General features: G+C 35.2%; 1 non-coding gene across 1 annotated transcript; it reads right to left on the reverse strand.

Moving 5' to 3' along the window:
* Window positions 1-18,960: 18,960 nt before the first annotated feature.
* On the reverse strand, window positions 18,961-19,092 carry LOC116463065 (small nucleolar RNA SNORA72). Its single transcript, XR_004246538.1, has one exon. It is a non-coding gene; the product is annotated as a small nucleolar RNA SNORA72 (small nucleolar RNA).
* Window positions 19,093-20,511: the final 1,419 nt, after the last annotated feature.

A 20,511-nucleotide genomic window follows, 5' to 3' on the forward strand; every position in this document is an offset into this window, starting at 1 on the left:
TAAATCTTAGTTCCCTATTTGTTGAGTTCACTTAAATTGGTCTTAGTGATGCCTACACAGTGCCAGACCAACAGGTCAATACAGCCTAAAAGTTGATAAAGGCAGAAGGGAAAAATACAAATGATAGTTGACTATGGGTTATTGAATGAATAGATGAGGGAGTTCAATTTTTAAAACCCTGATGTACTAATGGTATATATTTTTGTAGTATAAATTTATTTATATTCTGAGATCATATATTAATTCGCTTTTTAAGTCATCCTATGGTAACAAATGGCTCCAAAATCTCTGGGTTTACAGCAGTATTTATTTCTCACTCACATGTATCTGCTGCAGCTTGATTTCAGTTTACTTCGCTTAGATTCTAATTTCAGGACCCAGACTGACAGACTGAAGAAGCAGTCTTGTGACAGAGGGTAGAGTGGTATCACCACATTCTGGCCACATTTAAAATTCTGCAAATTGGGGGCATTTGGCACTTCTGCTTACTTTATATTAGCTAAAGAAAGTTGTGTGGGGCAGGGATATATTCTTCTACCACAGGGAGCACTTTAAGTTGCGTATCATTGGAAAGTGAAGGACAATTCTTCTACAAATGAGGAAGGACAGGAACAAATGGGAAGAAAAACGTAACCATAAATATCTGAATTAACATTTTCTAAAAATTAACATACAACTCTTTTGCCCCATTCTTTAATGGAAAATGTAGCCTAAAGCTAACATGTCATTCTCACTTCACTAAAACAACCTCTACTTCACAGATGTGTAAAATTGCATTATCTGTTTTACCTGCTTGAGCTCCAGGTACACTTCAGACACTTCAGAGGCTACTGTCCATTCCTAATACATCTCAATCAGACAGAGTGGCAGATTGTGGTCTGTCTCTGAGATCTCGCTCTTGGATATGCCTATCATTGTTCAGAGAGTTTAATGGGTTTCCCCAAATCAAGATTTATTGATAAGATTCTAGATGCTTCTAATATATGTTAAAAGGCATTGTGGCATTCATTGTAGTCACCTTGCGTTTAAAGAATTGCCTCAAGTAAAATGCAGACTGTGTAATGGATAAATCAGTCACTGTACAGAGTCTTTGGAAAGTATGACTATCAATACAGCTGGAGCAATGAGTGAACTGGGTTTGCTTTACATTCACACAGCCTTTCCAACAGTCTCCGTCTGTAGCTAATATTATAAAGCCAGTGTCTGAGACATCTTTGTTTTTATTGTGGCAATATATCTTAAGCCTTCTCTTTATCTTAAGTAATCCAGTACCCCTGAAATATGATGCTGGGTCTCTGAAAGAAAAAAAGAAAACCTGATAAGATAACCACCTAGAGTAACATTTATATAATTGCCCAGTCAGAACTCATTTCCAGCTGCCTACATGGAGCTTGCTTCACTGTTGTAGCTAGGAAACAGGGAAGGCAAATAGCTGCTTGTCTTTGGTGCCAACCTTCTGAACTAGTCATGCTTAAAGGAAAGCATTCCTTTACTCGCAGTTCCACAGATTTGCCTCCTAAGGTCTCACTTTTTTTGAATGATAATTAGAGGGACCTGCCATTTGAAATCAAACTGTCCCGATGTAGATTCAACAAGAAAGTGTCTTTATAATTAATAAAATTCCACATTTTTTCCTCCAATTTGTATATTATAGATGCCCCCAAACCCTCTATTTTAACTGAACTTTTAATCTCAAAATTCAATTGGATTTAGACTAGGGTGGCAGCTGATGTGTCCCTCTCTGCAGCCAGCAGGGATTTTCTGCATTTAGTAGGACTGGCCTAGAAGCTGTTGCCATAAATTCCCATCTGGAAATTTCAGGCAGTCTTTCTAGTCTCTCTCTCCAATTAATGGTCTCTTTGTTTATTGACTCCAGGCACCTCAAGACTTTACAGGAATCGAGAGTCTGCCTTAATGCTCTACTTTTAAACTGAGGTAACCAGTAAGGAGGAAAATTTACATGACATCGTAGGCATCTTCTTACAACTGTGTTTCTAATATTCTACCCAGTTCTCTCTGATTTTATACAATATAAAGCTTGGCCTTATTTATAAATTGTGTTGTTCTTGTCTCCTTAATATCCTTTGTCTCCATGGCTCTTACAGGAATCTGGGTCTACTTACCTCTCAGCATTTCCATTCCTTTAAGCCTTGGAGAAGAGCTTGCACATTTGTTATAGACTTTGAGATACAAACCCCAGCCCCAAGCTATGTGGAAATTGGCCTGGGGCCTGGTGGTGTCAACTCAGAGCAAGGTTGACAGTACCTCCACTTTAAGAGTTGGAGTCTTGAAGAAAAGCCAGTCTCATTTGCTGCCACATAAATAATCTTTACTCTGTCAAACTAAAGGTAATTTAAATGGTGAATTACTCAGAGCACAGTTTTAAACTCTTGTGAGTTACACAGACTAACTTAGCCTTAAAGATCTGTACTTTGGGATAATACAAAAGTTTTGAGGGTCAGTTCAGATTTAATGTTTCCTTGATACTCATGCCTCAAATCCTGCTTTTTGTCTGACAAAGCTCAAATTACTGAGACATACTATGCAGGAAATTCATAGTTATCACTTAGGAATAATCGCTGTTTGGGTATAAACCTCCATTAAATTTTATATATATCTGTGAACATACATCATAAAATTCAGGTTACGACGTAGAAATAATTATTAAATTTTTGAGACCGTGATTTTAATGACTATACAGTATTTGATAATATAAACACATCTTAATTTAACTAGCCCTCAACTGATATTCATTTAGATTATTTTCACAAGTTTACTGTCAGAAATAAGACTGAAATGAGTATCTTTATTAATAAATAGGGGCTCGTGTGCCTGATTATTTCCTTCTATTTAACATACATTCCTAGAAGTAACTCTTTGACCTCTTTATGTAACACCTTTGGAATTTAAAATTATATCTAAATAAAAACTTAAAAAATAATTTTTCAAATTATATGTATATATGCACACAATTGCTTAGGTGATTTTTTTTTACATTTTTCTAATCTTTCTTTCAATGAATACACTTCATGTTCTGCAAGAGTGCTTCCAGAAGAATCAAATGAGTAATACTACAGTTTGGCTGACAGGAAACATTCAGAAATATTTGAAGAATTATGAATGAATAAATGCATTAATAAATGACTTCTCTTCATGTTAACATGGCTGGAAATTCATACTATCTTGTGTTTCTTTTTTTTCTGTCTACCACTCCCTATAACCACTGCATACCTCTTCTTTTACACATGAATAAGACATAAGGCCAATAACTGAAGGGCTATTTTCTCTCTGCTTTCAATCAAATCCCCTACATGGTACTACTAACGGAATGTTGGTAATATAAAATTACTGCTCCTGAGGTACTACACTGCAGCTATTTTTGACCCCTCTGTTGGGACAAAATCTGGTGTCATTATGTTAGACATTCTCTGTCTACTCTATGTAGAGTTTCTATCTGAGAATGCCTCATGTTCATTTTATATTGAAAGGAATTTTAAATAGAACCTCTGACCTATTCTATATAAAAATATGTTTTATTACAACCTTTATGATACTTTCAAAAGCTCTTTGGGAATCTAACATGTGAGTAGCCTATAAAATACTTAAGAGTTCCTGCTGCCAGTGTCAGATAAGAAATGTAAGCTGTAGCTTTGGAAGCTAATGGAAAGGCTCATGGCTTCAGAATCTGTCTTACTGGCCCTTGTATCGAAGCCCTTGAACTTGACAGATATTTTATTTTTCCTCCTTATTCCTCTCTGAATCTAAGCTCTCAAGCCTATAGTCATTGTTTAGCTGTCTTTGCTTCTTTCTTTTGCTTTTCATTTACATGTTCATTGGAAGGTGGTTACACGAAAAGTGATTCCTTATCCGGGAAAATGACAGGCCATGGACATGTTTCCCTTCCTCTTCTTGCCTTTTTAGATGAGATCAGGATTTCAGATGCTCTGCTAAGACAGATGTAAGTCATTGACTTGTATTTAATTCTTCCTGTGGTAGAAAATATTCTTGCAGGATCAAATTAACTTCCTTTATTCCTGATGAGTACCAGGCAGCAGGGGAAATCCATGTAAGAATCTAATAATTAAATGAATTAGAATGCAGACCTGCCAAGAAATAGAGAAAGGGCATTCACAGAGATATGCTCTGACATAGTTGAAGTGATTTTCTCCTTAAATTATAACTTTGTGTTAACTATGAGCATCTATTTTATTTGTCCTAAAATGAAGAGACAAAATTTTACCCTTCTCCCAGTAGGTTAGTGGCCCCAAAATTATACCATGTAAAAAACCTGACCGAGGCACTTAACTTTTTTTCTTTTTGATATATCTCCTGATATGGTTAGGCTTTGTGTCCCCACACAAATTTCAGCTTGAATTGTAATCTCCCAGATGTTGAGGGGAGAACCTGGTGGGAGGTGAGTAGATTCATGTGGGTGGTTTCCTTCACGCTGTTCTCATAATAATGAGTTCTCACTAGATCTGGTGGTTTTATAAGTGTTTGGCAAGTTCCTCTTTCACTCACTGTTCTCCCTCTCCTGCTGCCACGTAAGATGTCCCTGCTTCACCTTCTGCCATAATTGTAAGTTTCTTGAGCCCTCCCAAGCCATAAAGAACCGTGAGTCAATTAAAACTCTTTCCTTTATAAATTACCCAGTCTTGGGTATTTCCTTATAGCAGTGTGAAAATGGAATAATATGCCTCCTTTCCATTTTTATGAACAGATTGAGACTAAGAAGGAGATGTTCTGGATTCTACTCTCAATTAATTTGTAATTCACTGGATATGACCTTGGAAAAATTACTTAAATTGTTTCAGTCTTCATTTTTAATGCTGAAGCTATTGATAACCTTTATTAAACATTTAACTTTTTATTTTAATGAAGCTTGATTTGATGTGATGGTATCTTTAGTAGATATCTATTTTTGTACCTGCCCAGATTTTATCCATTCATCTGATAACCACATCAAATTTTCCTCTGGAGTACCACTCCTCGCTTTACTTTTACCATGTTCAGTTGGGGATAGTTTACTCCACCCCTTTCTTCAGAGGTAGACATTTGACTGAGTAGCATATTTTTAGGTTCACACTGATTATTCAATGAGAGGTTTGAGATGCAATCAGGGTAAATGAGAAACAATAAGGTGTTGGCTGGGATTTCTGGGAAAAAATTCCTTGTCTTTTCCTTGGGATTTGAGGCTGAGAATTCATGAAATAAATAGCGATTTTTGGACTGTGGTGGGGTGAGGATAGAGTTTCTAGGAACTATTGCATGAAACCACAAAATGAACCCAATTAAATGGAAGAAAGACTCAAGAGAGACAAAACAAATCCTGATGTAATCATTTGAGTTCCTATAATGCAGCCATGCCTAAAGATAGAATACTTGGTAATATCAGAATTGTATAACCCAACAACTGGTGTGTGTGTGTGTGTGCGTGCATGTGTGCATGTTAATGCCAGGGTATCAGCTGAAATTGTTTTTAGTACAAACAAAAAAACAAATTACTACAAATGACTTAAATAACAGAGATAATTTATGGATTTATATAGACAAAAAGTACAAACATTAAAAGAGCATTAGATTTGTTTCACTTATGCAGCCTATAAAGTCATTAATATTCACATTGTTTTGATTTCTCTAATCTGATTTCCATAACAAAAAGTTTCATATAAAAACTTGCTCTCTTATGGTACTAAGATGGCCAGTTGCAATCTGATTTACATATTTCCTTGTCCAAGGCAAGGACAGATCTTCCTTTTTCGTAAACCTGTTAGAAAAGTATTTTCCCTACAAGATGCTACATATTTACTAAATTCAGTGAAATGTTCATTTTTACATAATTTCTGTGGCCAGAGGATTTCCATAGCTGATGAGCTTAGAACCAGATTTCCTAAAGCAATAACTATGGCCCTGTGGCTTTAACAAGTCTGACCTCACCTACGCAGATACTGCAGTGAGTCAATCTCATCCACCTTCCATGAGGATAACAAAACAGGAAAGTGGTGAAGGTGATGTTGGCAGACAGCCACAATGTCTGCCACAGCCAAGTCAGTAGAAAATTTTTGTCACTTACCTGTGACACTATTTTTCTAGTAGAGTATCTCATTTAATTTGCACTTCCATTTACACAACACCTATTTGAAAACTGTAGATCAAACCTGGGGGAGAAACTGGAAACCACAGGTGCTGTGTGTTCTTATTCCATCCTTCCTCTGACCTGAAGCTTCAGTAACCCCAGAAAATCTAGATGAGACAAGATGGGAGGACTGTTTACAGAAGAATGGTTTCTGGAAAGTGGATTGGAAACCAAATAAGACAAGAAAAGTTTGCCAAATCCAAAACCTGAGGTCAATCATTAGACCTGCTCTCTATCCTGTTTCTAATCCAGCCAAATCCTCTGATAGATCTTGGGAACTTCATCTGGGTTTCAGGTAGCCTCAAACCCTAGTAAGATTTAAAAGTAAACCCTTTAACAAAGTTGCTATCCTTTGGCTTCAGACCCAAATTGTCTTCCACGACACTGCTATCGGGGTGTGGAGTGTCCATCCACCAGGGGACATATTCCACCAGCTGTAATGCTAACTTCCTTGGCCAGAGCAGGCTGGAACAAAGATGACAACCTAGCTAATGAGAATGTGAACTAGGGGACAAAGACACTCGGGGTCTTCTGCTGTTAAACACTACAGCTATAAAGTTACAACAAAGAGATGCAGAGGAGCTGAAATCACAGTAGAACAGACATCACAAAGGGTATGAAAGAAACTTATCTACAGAGAGCAGAATGGAGAATGAGCACACAGAAAAATAAGAAAGGATGTTGTGATTCTGGAGGGAGGAAGATGGAGAAGGGCCTGTTCGCTGACTTTCTTCCTGTGAAATACAGTTGTACTAAGGTCTCTAAATTCTGACAGTACCCCCACCCCTACCCTATACATGTTTGCTAAAGCTCTTAAATGTAATTGAATGTTTTTCTTCTTTTAAGAGTGAATAATATTAATTTAGATAAGCCTCAAGAAGACATATACAAAAAATAAATATATAGGAGATTAATGTCTCTTGATACCTATTCTTAGACAGCCCTAAAGAAAAAAATTAATACTCACAGAATCATAAGAGCCCTAGCTGAGAGAAAGTCTAAAAGTCATATAAATGCTGGTCTGAAATAAACAAAAAACTACTATTTACTTTGTCCATAACATTTCATATGACCTTATTTAATCTTCATAACAACCACATGACATGTATATTATGATCCTCATTTTTTCAGATGAGAAACTAAGACTCAGAGAGGCTTCATAACTTGCACAGAGGAAAGTGGCAAAGTAAAAATTTCTTCCATAACCTCAGAGGAAAAAGACTCTATACCTTTACACCATTTTTTCCTTTCTCCTTCCTCCTTTCATAATAAAGATTAGGAATCTTCATATATCAAAGTATCACTTTCAAGCCAGATACAATTTATGATTTTATTATTTGTACAGGCAATATGTAGCCAGACGAAATAGCAAATGCAAAGACATATAGGTGTGTGAAGGCCCAGTGTTTGAGAGAACTACATATAATTCCAGTTCTAGAATAGAAGGTTCAACATGAGGAGTGGCTGGTGGCTGATGAAGCTACAGAAGTATAAAGGGGATCAGTTAACAGAGTCTCCTCTGAGGGATTCTAATTTTTTTAGGTTTGCCTATTATAATACGAACTCTCTTAAAGAAGGAGAGTAGAGAAAATGCCATCAAAGGCATAAGTACGTTGTTGCTGAGCTACAGAAACCACATAAAACACAAAGATGCACATACACAGAAAACGACAGATGAAAAAGCCTTGCACTGGAACTTTGAGACAAGAAGAAAAGGAATGTGGAACGATGCGACATTATCTCCACATGCTGAATTTTATTTTTAAATAGATGGTATAGTTCTGCATAAGCATAATAATGCTGAAATCTCCACAGCTAAATTCAGAGCTCTTTTGTTAAACATTTTGTGTAATACCAATACATTTCTTAACAAGTTCACAAAATGAAATTGCTGATGGAATAGGCATTGGCCTGATGAGCGCATAAAAACAAATTTTCCTCCTCAGACCCAGGTAACCTGGGCCTTCAATTCCCACTCAGTCTGCAAGCTGATTCTCTGGGTACCGCCTCTCTAGACACTTGCTGGTGCGTAGATGGATGGTGTTAATTTCAGATTGGAAGATCTGGTAATGCTGTCCCGAACCCTGCAAACAAGGTCGGACATTTGTAGAAGCTGTTGCCCGTCACAGAAACATAGACTTATTTTGTATGCGTATTTTGTCTACAAATTACCTCAGAATAATTCTATGTGTGTCAGGGAACATAATAAATATTTCCATGTTTACCTTTCCTATGGTTTTCAGCAGGAAAAACAGAGGATTTCCTTGGTTTAATTAGAGAACACCTTGCCATCACGCTAGAAAGCATCAGTTGTCTGGAGTATAGCTGAAAACGATGTATGTTTATGATAATTTGTAAAGGTGGCATTAAACTCTTTAAGACCTTATCTAATGAAAATTGGGAGATGGATGACAGTCTTTCAACATCTCCTAGCTCCTTTTTACTCGTGATTACCCTGTGATGCTTCTCTCCTCCTCGTGTTTTTGTTCTTCTATGTAACTGAAGGATGACTGACCTTGGCATTATCATCATCTAATCAAATTTGGCCAATATTTCCTCAGCAGTAGTTATGCCCAAAACTGTGTAGGTACTGCAGAATAGGGTCACCGCCCTTAGAGAGCTTTTAATTTAGATGAGGAGACAAGGCATTTACAAAAGAAATAGTTTAATAACAACAATAATATGAAAAGCTACTACTACAGAGCTGTTTGGTAGTTTGGTTCCTGCCCAGAGTTTACACGACATCCAAGAGGAACTGGTAATGTGGAGTAATCAAAATTTGTAACTAATATTATATCCCCTCATCCTCCCATTGTCACTAGCATAAAATCTGACAGATTGAAGATTCAGAAATGACTCCAAGGTATTGGGCTTGGGTGACAGTCAATGATTATATTCTTCACAAAGACAGAAGGAAAACAAAGGGAGCCATTTTTAAAGAGAAAATGCGTCTAAAACACTGCTTTGATGATGTTATTATCCTACTCAAAAAATGCCCATGACTTCCTGCTGGCTGCTTGTAGAGTTTGGTAGAGCAAAATGATTACCTTTAGCAGCCTTCATGCTAGGGAGTGGTGACACAAGATGTAATAAACTGGACTCTCTGCCACTGAACTCAGTGTAAATAAAGAGTCTTGAAAGTGGGTAAACACCTTGAGAAAAAGAAGGCTGTGAATCAAGCTAAGAAGAATTATTAGAAAGCACACACACCAGCCTTCTGGAATACCATTAGTGGGGAAAAGTCGCAGAAATGAAAGCAGTGACAGTAGGTACACATGATTCTGGCTCTTTGCGTCTGTGGCAGCACATAAAGATATATTAGACTTCTAGAGAGGAACCTGACCCTTGGCCTGGGGGCTTCTAAGCTCCTTGACTGGGGAGGTACCCATCTTTCATGGCATGATTAGGAACTGAGATTCAATACTGGTATGACATCGCAGAACCTGGGCTCAAATGTAGTCCAACATCTAAGCACTCTTTGGTTGAGAGAGCACCAGAGTCTCCCTCCCCTGGAGCAATCAGGAAACCAGGTCCAAGCCTTGAGACTACAGCTATAAGGCTAGTGGAGTGCTGATCTATCACTCCAGTATTTGTGGTTGTGGGAGTCTTATCCCCACCACCAGCATGATCAAGGTGTGGGGCCCAAGTCCTCTAGTTACAGCTATGCAGCCTGGCAGAACCTTGCCCTGAACTGACATTGTAGCACTGCCAAGATTGATTGCCTTAAGCATTCAGTGTACCAGTTTCTATGAAGCTTTGCTGCAGCCAGTCTAGAAAGAATGTCTTGCAATAGTTAGCCCTAATCTTCAAATGTTAAGAAGTAAAATTGGATTTGGGAAATTCTAAATTTAGGGGTCAGGAGAAGGGAGAACCATCTAAAGAGACAGAAAGAGTATCCAAAGAAGTATAAGGTGAATGAGAGTATTCAGGGCCACAGAGGCAAAAAGAGAAATGAACTTCAAGTAAAGAAGGACATTTAATTTGCTCAATGCTAGTGAGGCTATAGGGAGAATGCAGCATAAAAGATGTAAGATTTACAAAGAAAGGGGTATATTAATGAGCATGTTTCAGTAGTGTTATATAGGTAGAAACTAGATTAAAAGTTGTTAAGAAATGAAGAGTGGTAAGAAAAGATGGAAACGGGCAGGGAGAAGAAGGCAATAGTTTGAGATAGGAAGAGGCAGCAACAAAAATCTTTCTTATGTCTACCACAGAGATAACCTGAGCTCTTGTGAGAGGGTTTATGGAGGATGGAGAAAGTTAAGCTGGTTAGAAAGAAATTGTGTTCTCTGACAAATGGTTTCTAGTTCTCATGAATTAACATATATCAAAATTAAAGGAGATCAATGAGGTCTTAAATAAGGTGATTGCTTTCATTTGATTAAGACTAATTTTATGATTCTTTACTCCAGCTTATGAGAATAGTCCTAGCAGTGGTTTTTCAGTCACCAAGGCTAGCTAAGAGAATTGTATTCTGGCTAGGACACTTTTTCATGATCCTTCACATGTCATCTTCAATCTACTTCTTTATTACATATCAAACAGCTCTACCTATACAAAATAGCATAAGCATATGTTTTTCCCCTCCCCTAGAAACTCCCATCAAAATAAATATGGCCAAAATCAGGGGTGGACAAACTGCATGGGAATTTTCCTCTTTTCCTGAAAAATTATATTTTTAACTTCTATTTGTTACAAAGGCAAGAACTAGGAACAAGTGGATTGAAACATTTACTTTTTCTTGTTGGAGACTCAGCACCCTATAAATGTAATTTTACATTTTTAGTATTTTTTGAAATGTAATATTCAGTCAATAAATACAGAAACTGAGGCACAGGAAACTTAAAAACATTTTTAGGATCACAAGAAAGGGGAATAAATGTACCAGCTGTAAACAGCCAGGTGTCTCTGATTATTTTCATTTAGTTTTCTACTACACTTTTCTGTTGATATTGTACAGATGAAAGTAGAGCAGCTTGTTTTGAAGATTCAAAACCATCTTGTATTAGTCCGTTCTTATGCTGCTATAAAGAACTGCCTGAGACTAAGTAATTTATAAAGAAAAGAGGCTCAACTTACAGTTCCGCATGGCTGGGGAGGCCTCAGGAAACAATCATGGCAGAAGGGGAAGCAAACATGGCCTTCTTCACATGGTGGCAGGAAGGAGAAGTGCCAAGCAAAAGGGGGAAAAGTCCCTTATAAAACCATCAGATCTCATGAGAACTATCAGGAGAATAGCATGGAGGTAGCTGCTCCCATGATTCAATTACCTCCCACTGGGTCCCTCCCATGACTCGTGGGGAAGATGGGAACTACAATTCAAGATGAGATTTGGGTGGGGACACAGCCAAACCATATCACATCTTATCCCAAAGTTGAGCTTGAGCTTTACATGTTGTTGGATTTTTTTTCTGTTCTGGATATTTTTACTATTTTGAGGCTTGATGGCCTTCTTTAAGATATGTCTAAGCAATACCATAACATACAGTATTGTCAGCCAAGGTCATCTGAGTGATAATGCCAGTTAAAATTATAGCCTGGTATCTTGTAGAGTCATTTAACCAGTTAAATAACTGTTTTTTGTTCCCTTTACTTTTCAGTTCATCAACCAGAAACATATCCCTAAAACACACACCTTTACATCTTATACCATACACAAGATATTTACTAAATTACATCATATTAAGCAAAAGAGTTAAAGCTTTTTCCTGCTTCCCAATTCAGATGCTTTGTTATATCATTGAAAGTTTCTCAGCATGTATCAAAACCATAGATCTTCTTTAGTTTGTATTTGAGATTTAGGGGATGTTAGCTAGAGCCAGTAATAATTACATTCAGAGAACAGGCATATGGTCTAATTCACACTATCATTTTTTCTCACAATTGAAAGATGCCAGTTTTTAAAAATACATGATTATTCCGCCTATAGTGGTCTGCCTTGCCAATTTGTAGGTCACAGACTCCCGTACGCTAAAGCTGGAACTCATAAATGCTTTATGGAATATCGTTTCAGTAGTAGAGATGGAGATTGCAGGGGCCAGATGGGACAGTATTCATGGCAAAGCATAAGACTAGAAAGATCATTTACTCTTTTTTTTTGTCCTGTTTCTCTAAAGATCTTTTCCCTACAACCATTAAAAGCACTAAAAATAAAGAAGTGTTGTTCCAAAGAGTCCACTTGCAGTAATTTTTTAAAAGAAAAATGTTTATATTACAAGGAGAATCGTGATATGAAAAATTCAGACATCTGTTCTCTTCAGCTGACTACTGTACCCTGCTGATTCCACCTCAAAAATACTTCTCCGGTTGTCCTGCAAATATGGGCCCTCAATACTTCCTACTTGGATTATTGCAATGGTTTATTCCTTGTGCACCCCAGGCTTGCCTCTGCACATGTATGACAGGATATATCACTGAATTTATCCACCTGTATATAACATATATTTTACTTCCATGTCATTTTTATTTTTTTCTTTCTTCTGCCTGCACATAAATTCCATGAAGGCAGATATGGTTTTGTTCACTGGTGTTTCCTCATCTTTCAGAACAATGCCTTCTATTACTACATGCTAGAGGACAAATTTAAAAAGTGTCATGTATTCATACTCAATTCCTCTCAGTAAATATTTTCTGAATAAATAATTTAAATTTGTAGAGAATATGTATCTTAGAATTATATAGAATATATATCTTAGATTGCAGGGAAGTTTCTTAAGAATTGAATAATGAACATTCTTTATCACTTTTCTGCCATTCCCTTCCTTCATTCTGCTCATTGGAGTAGAGACGGATGGCTTGAGATGAAGCAGTTACTGAGGACCATGAAACAAAACTCATTTGTAAGAATGGTGAAGTAACTAAATCTACAAAGTCAAGATACCATGTCTCATTATGAGATAAAATTAAACTTCTATCTTATTTAAACCACTATTATTTTTGGGTTTCTCTTACAACTGAATTTATCTTTATGGATGGAAATATAATGTAATATATAAATTATTTGGAATGACATGTCCTATCCAAATTCCTCACATTTTTTAATCCTCTGTCCACTGTCATATTTAATTTTATAGCTGTGGTTGCCAACAAGAGGCTCAGAGAGATTTAAATGGCACAAGGACATAGTTTTTTGGCCAGTAAGAGTTCAAACACTTATTTTTCCAACATTAAAAGTCATGAGTTACACATAAAATCTAGGATTTGGGAGTCCAAATGCATCATAATAACAGAGCTGAGTTTAGATGAGGCAGATGTTCTGCATTTCATCACAGTCTTTACACCTTCCACTAATCCCCATTAATCATCATACCTAGCCTGTTTCACACACTTAAATTACTTATTGGATGTATTATGGAAAACACCACATATAAGAAGTTCTCCTTTGTTCTTTCTTCTATTCAACCAATGCTTTTGAACTACAGTACTCCCATTCTAAATAATGGGAATATGGTGGTTACAGGGACTACAAAAGTCCTTACATTTTAGAAACTACAAAAGTCCGTACATTTTAGAAACAGAAGACAAACAATCACCAAGTAAACAGAAATGCAAATGGATATTTTCTGATAGTTCTAAGTATAATGGAGATCATGAAAAAACATATGGATAGAGAGACAGTGACTCATGTTAGGGAATGGGATCCTGTGGATTAGATTATCAGGAGAACCTCTCTGAGGAGAGGCCATTTGAACTGAGACCTGAGAGACAACCAGGAGTCAGTTATTCAAGATCTAGGCAAAGACAATTTTAGGTGGATGGAATGGCACCTAAAAATAACCTACAATGAAAATGAGAAAAAATAAACTTTCTCAGACAGAAAAATAATTTCTGGTACATCATATTTTACAAGGTGTTGTGAGCCATAGCTATCTAGGAATTCTCCCAATTTTCCTGGGACTATAAAAATGACAAAAAGACATCCTCTTCTTGGTCATACATAGTGGCTGAAGCCTGTAATCCCAGCACCATGAGAGATGAGGCTGCCGGATCACTTGAGGCTGGCCAACATGGCAAAACCCCATCTCCACTCAAAATACAAAAATTAGCTGGAAATGGTGGAGCACACCTGTAATCCCAGCTACTTGGGAGGCTGAGGCATGAAAATCACTTGAACTCAGGAGGCAGAGGTTGCAGTGAGCAGAGTTTGCACCACTGCACTCCAGCCTGGGTGACAGAGCGAGACTCCGTCTAAAAAAAAAAAAAAAAAAATCCTCTTTTCTCTATTTAAAACTTTCAATTTAAAAAAAAAAAAAAAAAAACAAAAGGCTGATTTTTGCTCAATAATTCCAAAGATTGATTAAATATGTTAAGCTTAACTAATGGAGGGTAATGGTGTCCATAAAATGTTAATTGTATAAACACAACAGATTGCTAGGTATACATATGCTTCTGTTCAGTCTTCCACTTTTCCATTTTGTTTTATTCAAAATATGCTGAAAGTTATTAGTTCATGAATCTCAAGAAGCAGACTGATGCTCATCTCTTAAGCAAATGTTTAAAATATAAATTCCATTTAAATATCAGTGTAAAAACTGAAAGCCTTAGTTGACTAATTTAATGATATACCAACAGCTCTGGAGGAAAACTGAGCAGTCTATGATTATCATATAATCACAAATACACACACACTCAGAAACACACATAAGTACATTTTCTTTTAAAACTCAAGTTCACTTAGATTGGTGGAAAAGCTTCTTTCTTAAACAGCAATTTAAAAGTATTAAGTATTAGCATTTTTTCATCAACTCAATAAATTTATCTTGATTTTTTGCAACTGAAAGAAATGTTGAGTTAAAAAAATTAAACCTTGGCACGTACCTTGGGTGGTGAGTGCATATGTATACAAACAGCCATTCTTAATTAAGGAAACACCGTATCACAAATAATCAGAGCTGAGCTTTTTGAAACGTTCCCTCCTATGCCAGCATAATATTCAACCACCATCAAATTTTCTGCATTCTGCATAATGCGCTGGTAATTAACCTCATAAACTTATTTTCTGAGCAACTCTCATAGTTGATAAATGTAGGTAAGGGCAAAACTCAGCAAGGTTATTGAATAACAGTCAGTGCGTCCAGAATGAAAAATAACCCACCTTCTTCTGAAATAAGATATGAATAGACTTTACCCTAGTAATTGATATTGCTGCATTTTGCATGAAGATAGGGTATTTTTCATTTAAAGCTCATGTGTTAATTTGCCTTCATAGATAAGCCAAAAACTTTAACTCTGTCATCAGACCTTTGGCATCTCGTTTCAGTCTTGCGACTCCGCCAATACACAGCTATTCTGTATTTGAACTTCCATGCTGGAGCTGGGGCATAGATAGTCACCAGAATTCACTTTGTTTTCAACCAGATTCAGATTAAAAGAAGTCACATAAAAACCAAATGCTACTCCTATTAACCAAGCATATGACAAACATTCGTCTGAAAGACAAGAAACCCTAAAAATCAGCATTAACGAAAGCTAAAGATAAAAGCTATCATAGGAGAATGATGATTGGGACCAAGCAGTGCCAAGTGATGACATTTTGCAACAATCTCCCAAAGTCACAGTGATTTGGAATCTTCAAATAACTCTGAAAAATTAAGAGACTTGTATTCCAGTCCAGCTCTGCACCTAGCTGGTGGTAAGACCTTAAAATTCTCATTATGTTTCTAAGAATCTTAATTTCTTTATCTGCACAAAGTGGAGATTGGCCTTGAATACTCCTTAGGCCCCATCCAAAAATAAAATTTGTATGACTTTGGAACGATTCAATTGTTTTCTTTTTTATTTGGAAAATATAAATTACATATTTCCTAAAGCGAGAAGCAATTGTTTATGTGAGTTACAGCTTTTATCATAGTTTCTGGTTTCAAAAAATCTTTCAGTAGCTTGCCACTGTCCATGTAACAAAGGTATTATGGGTCACATGACCCTACAGAATCACATCTCTATATTTTATATTCATCTCCCACCTATTGCTATAAATCTTCATTTTAAATTACAGGATAACTAACTATGTGTAGTTTTCTGAATATGCAATTCTATTTCACTCTATTGCCAATACTCTTTTTTACCACCCCCATTTATGCAGTTAATTTCTGTTTGTAATCAAAACCCTGCTTCCCTAAAGATTATGTTGTGCCAAACAGTTAATCCCTTCCTCTTCTGTACTATCCTTTTGTCACTATCCTTTTGTACTATCCTTTTGTCATACCTCTTTTCTGTCATTTACATTTATGAGCTATCATATTCAATTCAACATAAAACAAAGCTTATATTATGTTCTTCCTTGCATTACCTAGCACTATGCCTTATAGGTAGGAAATGCTCAGTATGTATGGATAAAATTAAAATCCTTGATCTTTTGATGTTGAATGATCCTTTGTTATATGTGCTGATTTAGTTCCATTTACCTTAATAAGCTAGTTTGAGAATATACTTAGGACTTTTATTGGTCAGTTTAGTAAAACATCTTAAAACAGTCAATTACTGTTTGTACAGTATCAATCATTAGAGTAAAAATTGCAACACTTGTAGGAATATTTCTATACTATAATAGGAAGATAGCAAATATTTCTTCTGTAGTTTTAAAGTGTAAATAAATATCAAAAATTCTTAACACATGGCCAGTATTTATAAAGACAATCAAATATTTTAATGAGACAGTTGAAAAAACTGTAAGCTATGCTTCTAAATAGCAGGTCAGTAGTTTTACATCCCATAATTTGTGGAAATCCAAAATGTGGGCTAATGATTAACATGACCAGTTACATTTCAAGATACCTCTTGGTTTATTCCATTTTCACTGAGAACAAATCCAATGTCTCAGGAAAACAAACATTGGTTCTTCATGTTTTAAAAAATATGTCCTCCTTATAGATACATACATAGATAATAGAAATGTGTACGTCTACAGAGCATATACATGTTTTAAATATTAATACTCAGTTGCTAAACATAGATGTGCCATTTGTTGGTAAATGTGCTGTAATATACTAAATGAAATGAGCCAGGCCCCAAAAGAAAAATACTTCATGATTTGACTTATACATGGAATCTTGATAATTTGCATACATAGAAACAGAGTTGGATAGTGTCTATCAGGGGAGGGGAGAAAGTGGAAATAGGAAGTAAGTCAAAAAGTACAAACTTGCAGCCATGTAGGATGAATACATCTGGAAATGTGATGTGCAGCATGAGGAATATAGCTAATAATATTGCATTACATGTTGAAATTTGTGACAACTGTAGATTTCAGGTGCTCTCATCACAGAAAAAGGTAATGAAAGGTGATGGATATGTTAATTTGCTTGACTATAGTAATCATTTTATAATATATGTATATCAATACATCTTGTAAACCTTAAATTAATATAATAGAAATAAATTTAAAATGAAAAATCTTTAGATTCGTAATAATGGTTATTGTAAGTCATTTAAAATTTAACATAAAAAATTCAATGTGCAATAAATAATGATCTAGAATATGCTGTAGAAAAAAGAAAGTGCCAAGTTCAAAAACACTGATACACAATTTTTGAAAGTACAGCAATTAAAAGTATGCCTTGGACATGGTTGATATTCAACATATATTTTTGAAATGAAGAAAGACTATCAGAAATGATTGCTATTGTGATGTGACTTTTTGCTTTTGTTTACTTTTATCCATTTAATTTTTACTTTTACTCTATTTTCCCATTTAAAAAATATGCCCACGATCAAATCTTACTCTCTCACAGCCACAGATATAATAATTTCAGATAAAGTGAAAGAAGTGATGATATTGAAAGAGTAACCAATATTTATTTCTTTATATTAAAGATAAACTAAAAATACCTGATTATACTCTTTTGTGACCATTTTTTTCATTGTTGTGCTTTGTGTGTGTGTATAGTGTATATATATATATAAATATATAAATATAGTATATATTTTCTAAGATAACCAATATTATTCTGAGCAATTAACTCCCTAAAGTCTTAATTAGTATCAAATATCTCTTAAACATTCATTTTAACATGTTGCTGAGACAGACATTCATTATTTGTTATTTTATTTTTTTATCTAAGAAATTGCATGTCATCACAAGAAACATATATATATATACATATATATATATATATGATACTTAACAATTGCTGGTTCAGCATAAGAATGGATGGATGAATGGATAGAGGAAGGGATGGATGGTTGCATGATTCAATGAATAATAGGGAAATGAATAACTGCTTATATAACTAAAAGGGGTCATCTAGGGAGTAGCTGACAAATTGGTGACATATATATAGCATCCAGAGTATGTTTGTTCACAGTATTTCAGGATTAATTTTTATTTTTTCAATCTTTTTCATATTGTCTCATATTAGCCAAACTCATAGAACTGATGTAAAATTGAATGCTAATTTAATAACTTACAAAAAGAAATATAACTGCTAGGTAGACAATACTTAACAGTTTTACTGGCCAACTTATTTACTTTGCAAGAAATTACTTGGAAAGTCAAAATACAAAGACAATGTTGCTAATGAAATATAAATTAGTACAAGGGGTGTTAAGGTAAATGATTATAATGTTAAACCATGTCATGTCCAGTGAATACTTCAAAACTGGTATTGCCAAATTTGGCTTCTGTTGAAAATATATTTTCTAGGATAACCAATATTATTCTAAGCAATTAACTTCCTAATTTCTTAATTAGTATCAACTGTGTCTTAGACATTCATTTTAACATGTTGCTCAGGTATTCATTATTGGTTATTTTATTTTTTATCTAAGATACTGCATGTCATCACAAGAAACATTTTAAAAATATAACATTTTTTTTCGTTTGTCTGGTTTATCACCAGCATTTATAAGACCAGAGCTAGGGAATGGGCTACATCTGGGTACATATGCATGGTCTTAATGTAGCAAATGTTTAGCCTGTCCTGACTCTCACATAATCAGAACATTGAGAATATTCACAGAAAATATGATAACTCAACGAATGTTAGAAAAACAACCAAACATTTATTGATACAAGATAGGATACTAATGTCAGAAGAAATGCTTAATTCAATTGGTGGGAAAGAATATCAATAAAAATAATTATTTGGTATCACCTAAATTGAGATACATCAATTTCACTAATGCTTTGTGAAGAACAGTTTATAACCAGGATAAGTTCTAGACAGTTTTTGTTCTTTAGATTCATGATAAAAATAATAACAATTACATTGAAGTGAATAATGTAAATGATATCTTTAAAACTGTTACTTAGAATTGTTCTGGCAATATGACAGCCTTGATGTTCTGAAAAACTATGCAGTATTAAACACCTAGGAATGCTGAATAAATTTTGACAACTATATCTTTAAATGCATAGGAGAGCTCTCAAGAGGCTAAAGGAAAATCCAAAGAGGGCCAAAACAGAAAGAAAGCTGACACCAAAGTGATAAGCAAGAACTGAAACCACATCTGTTCTATAGATACTTGATGATACCAGAAACCCAAAACTGTGAGTACTAATCATCACCTGGAGAAAGGAGAAAAAGGTCGTGATGGACGGACAGAATCCTCACATACATCCAACATCTTTAAGCTACTACATCTCCAGTACAAACATAGGCTAGAAATACACACACACACACACACACACACACGCACACACGCCAGTAAAACAAACGAACAAATAAGACAGCAAATTTTAATATGGGGTGTTTTTTTTTCCTGCTTTGGTTAAGACTTTGGGGAAAAATATATGCAATCATTGGCCTAAATTAAAAAGAGTTAAGATTTTAATTAAGAATACTTACACAGTTTAGAAAGCCATAAGCCAAAAAAAATCACTCTAATTAGTAATGATAGGTGAAAAAAGATATATAGATATATAGATAGATGAAAAAAGAGATAGGAAAGAAAAGAAAGGAGAAAGAGAGAGAGAAAGAAAAAGAAAGCAAGCCAGCCTTAAAAGCGACTAGACAAAAAAGACACAGAAAATACAGAAGACAATGAAAATAATGACAGCAGATTTCTTTTGGGAGAAAAGACTACCCAGAAAACAGTAGAACAATATCTTTAAAGTATAAAAAGGGGAGAGAAAATAAAACAAAACATGAAAAAAAAAAGAAACCTGTGGATCCAAAATTCTATACCTAATAAAATCATCCTTGAAAACCAAGATGAAGTAGACTTTGAAAAGACATATAAAATCTTAAATAATTCATCACCATCAGATGTCTAAAACATGCAAATATTAAGAAAGTCCTTCAAAGAGAAGGAAAATGACACCAGATGGAAATCTGGATCCACAAAAGGATTAAAGAACACTGGAAACGGTAGGTATGTCGGTAAATACAAAAAAGTTTCTTTTTATTATTATTCTAGTGCCTTTAAAAGATAACTTA

This window comes from Hylobates moloch, unplaced genomic scaffold, assembly GCF_009828535.3.
Source record: "Hylobates moloch isolate HMO894 unplaced genomic scaffold, HMol_V3 SCAFFOLD_24, whole genome shotgun sequence".
In the NCBI taxonomy this organism is placed as follows: Eukaryota; Metazoa; Chordata; class Mammalia; order Primates; family Hylobatidae; genus Hylobates; species Hylobates moloch.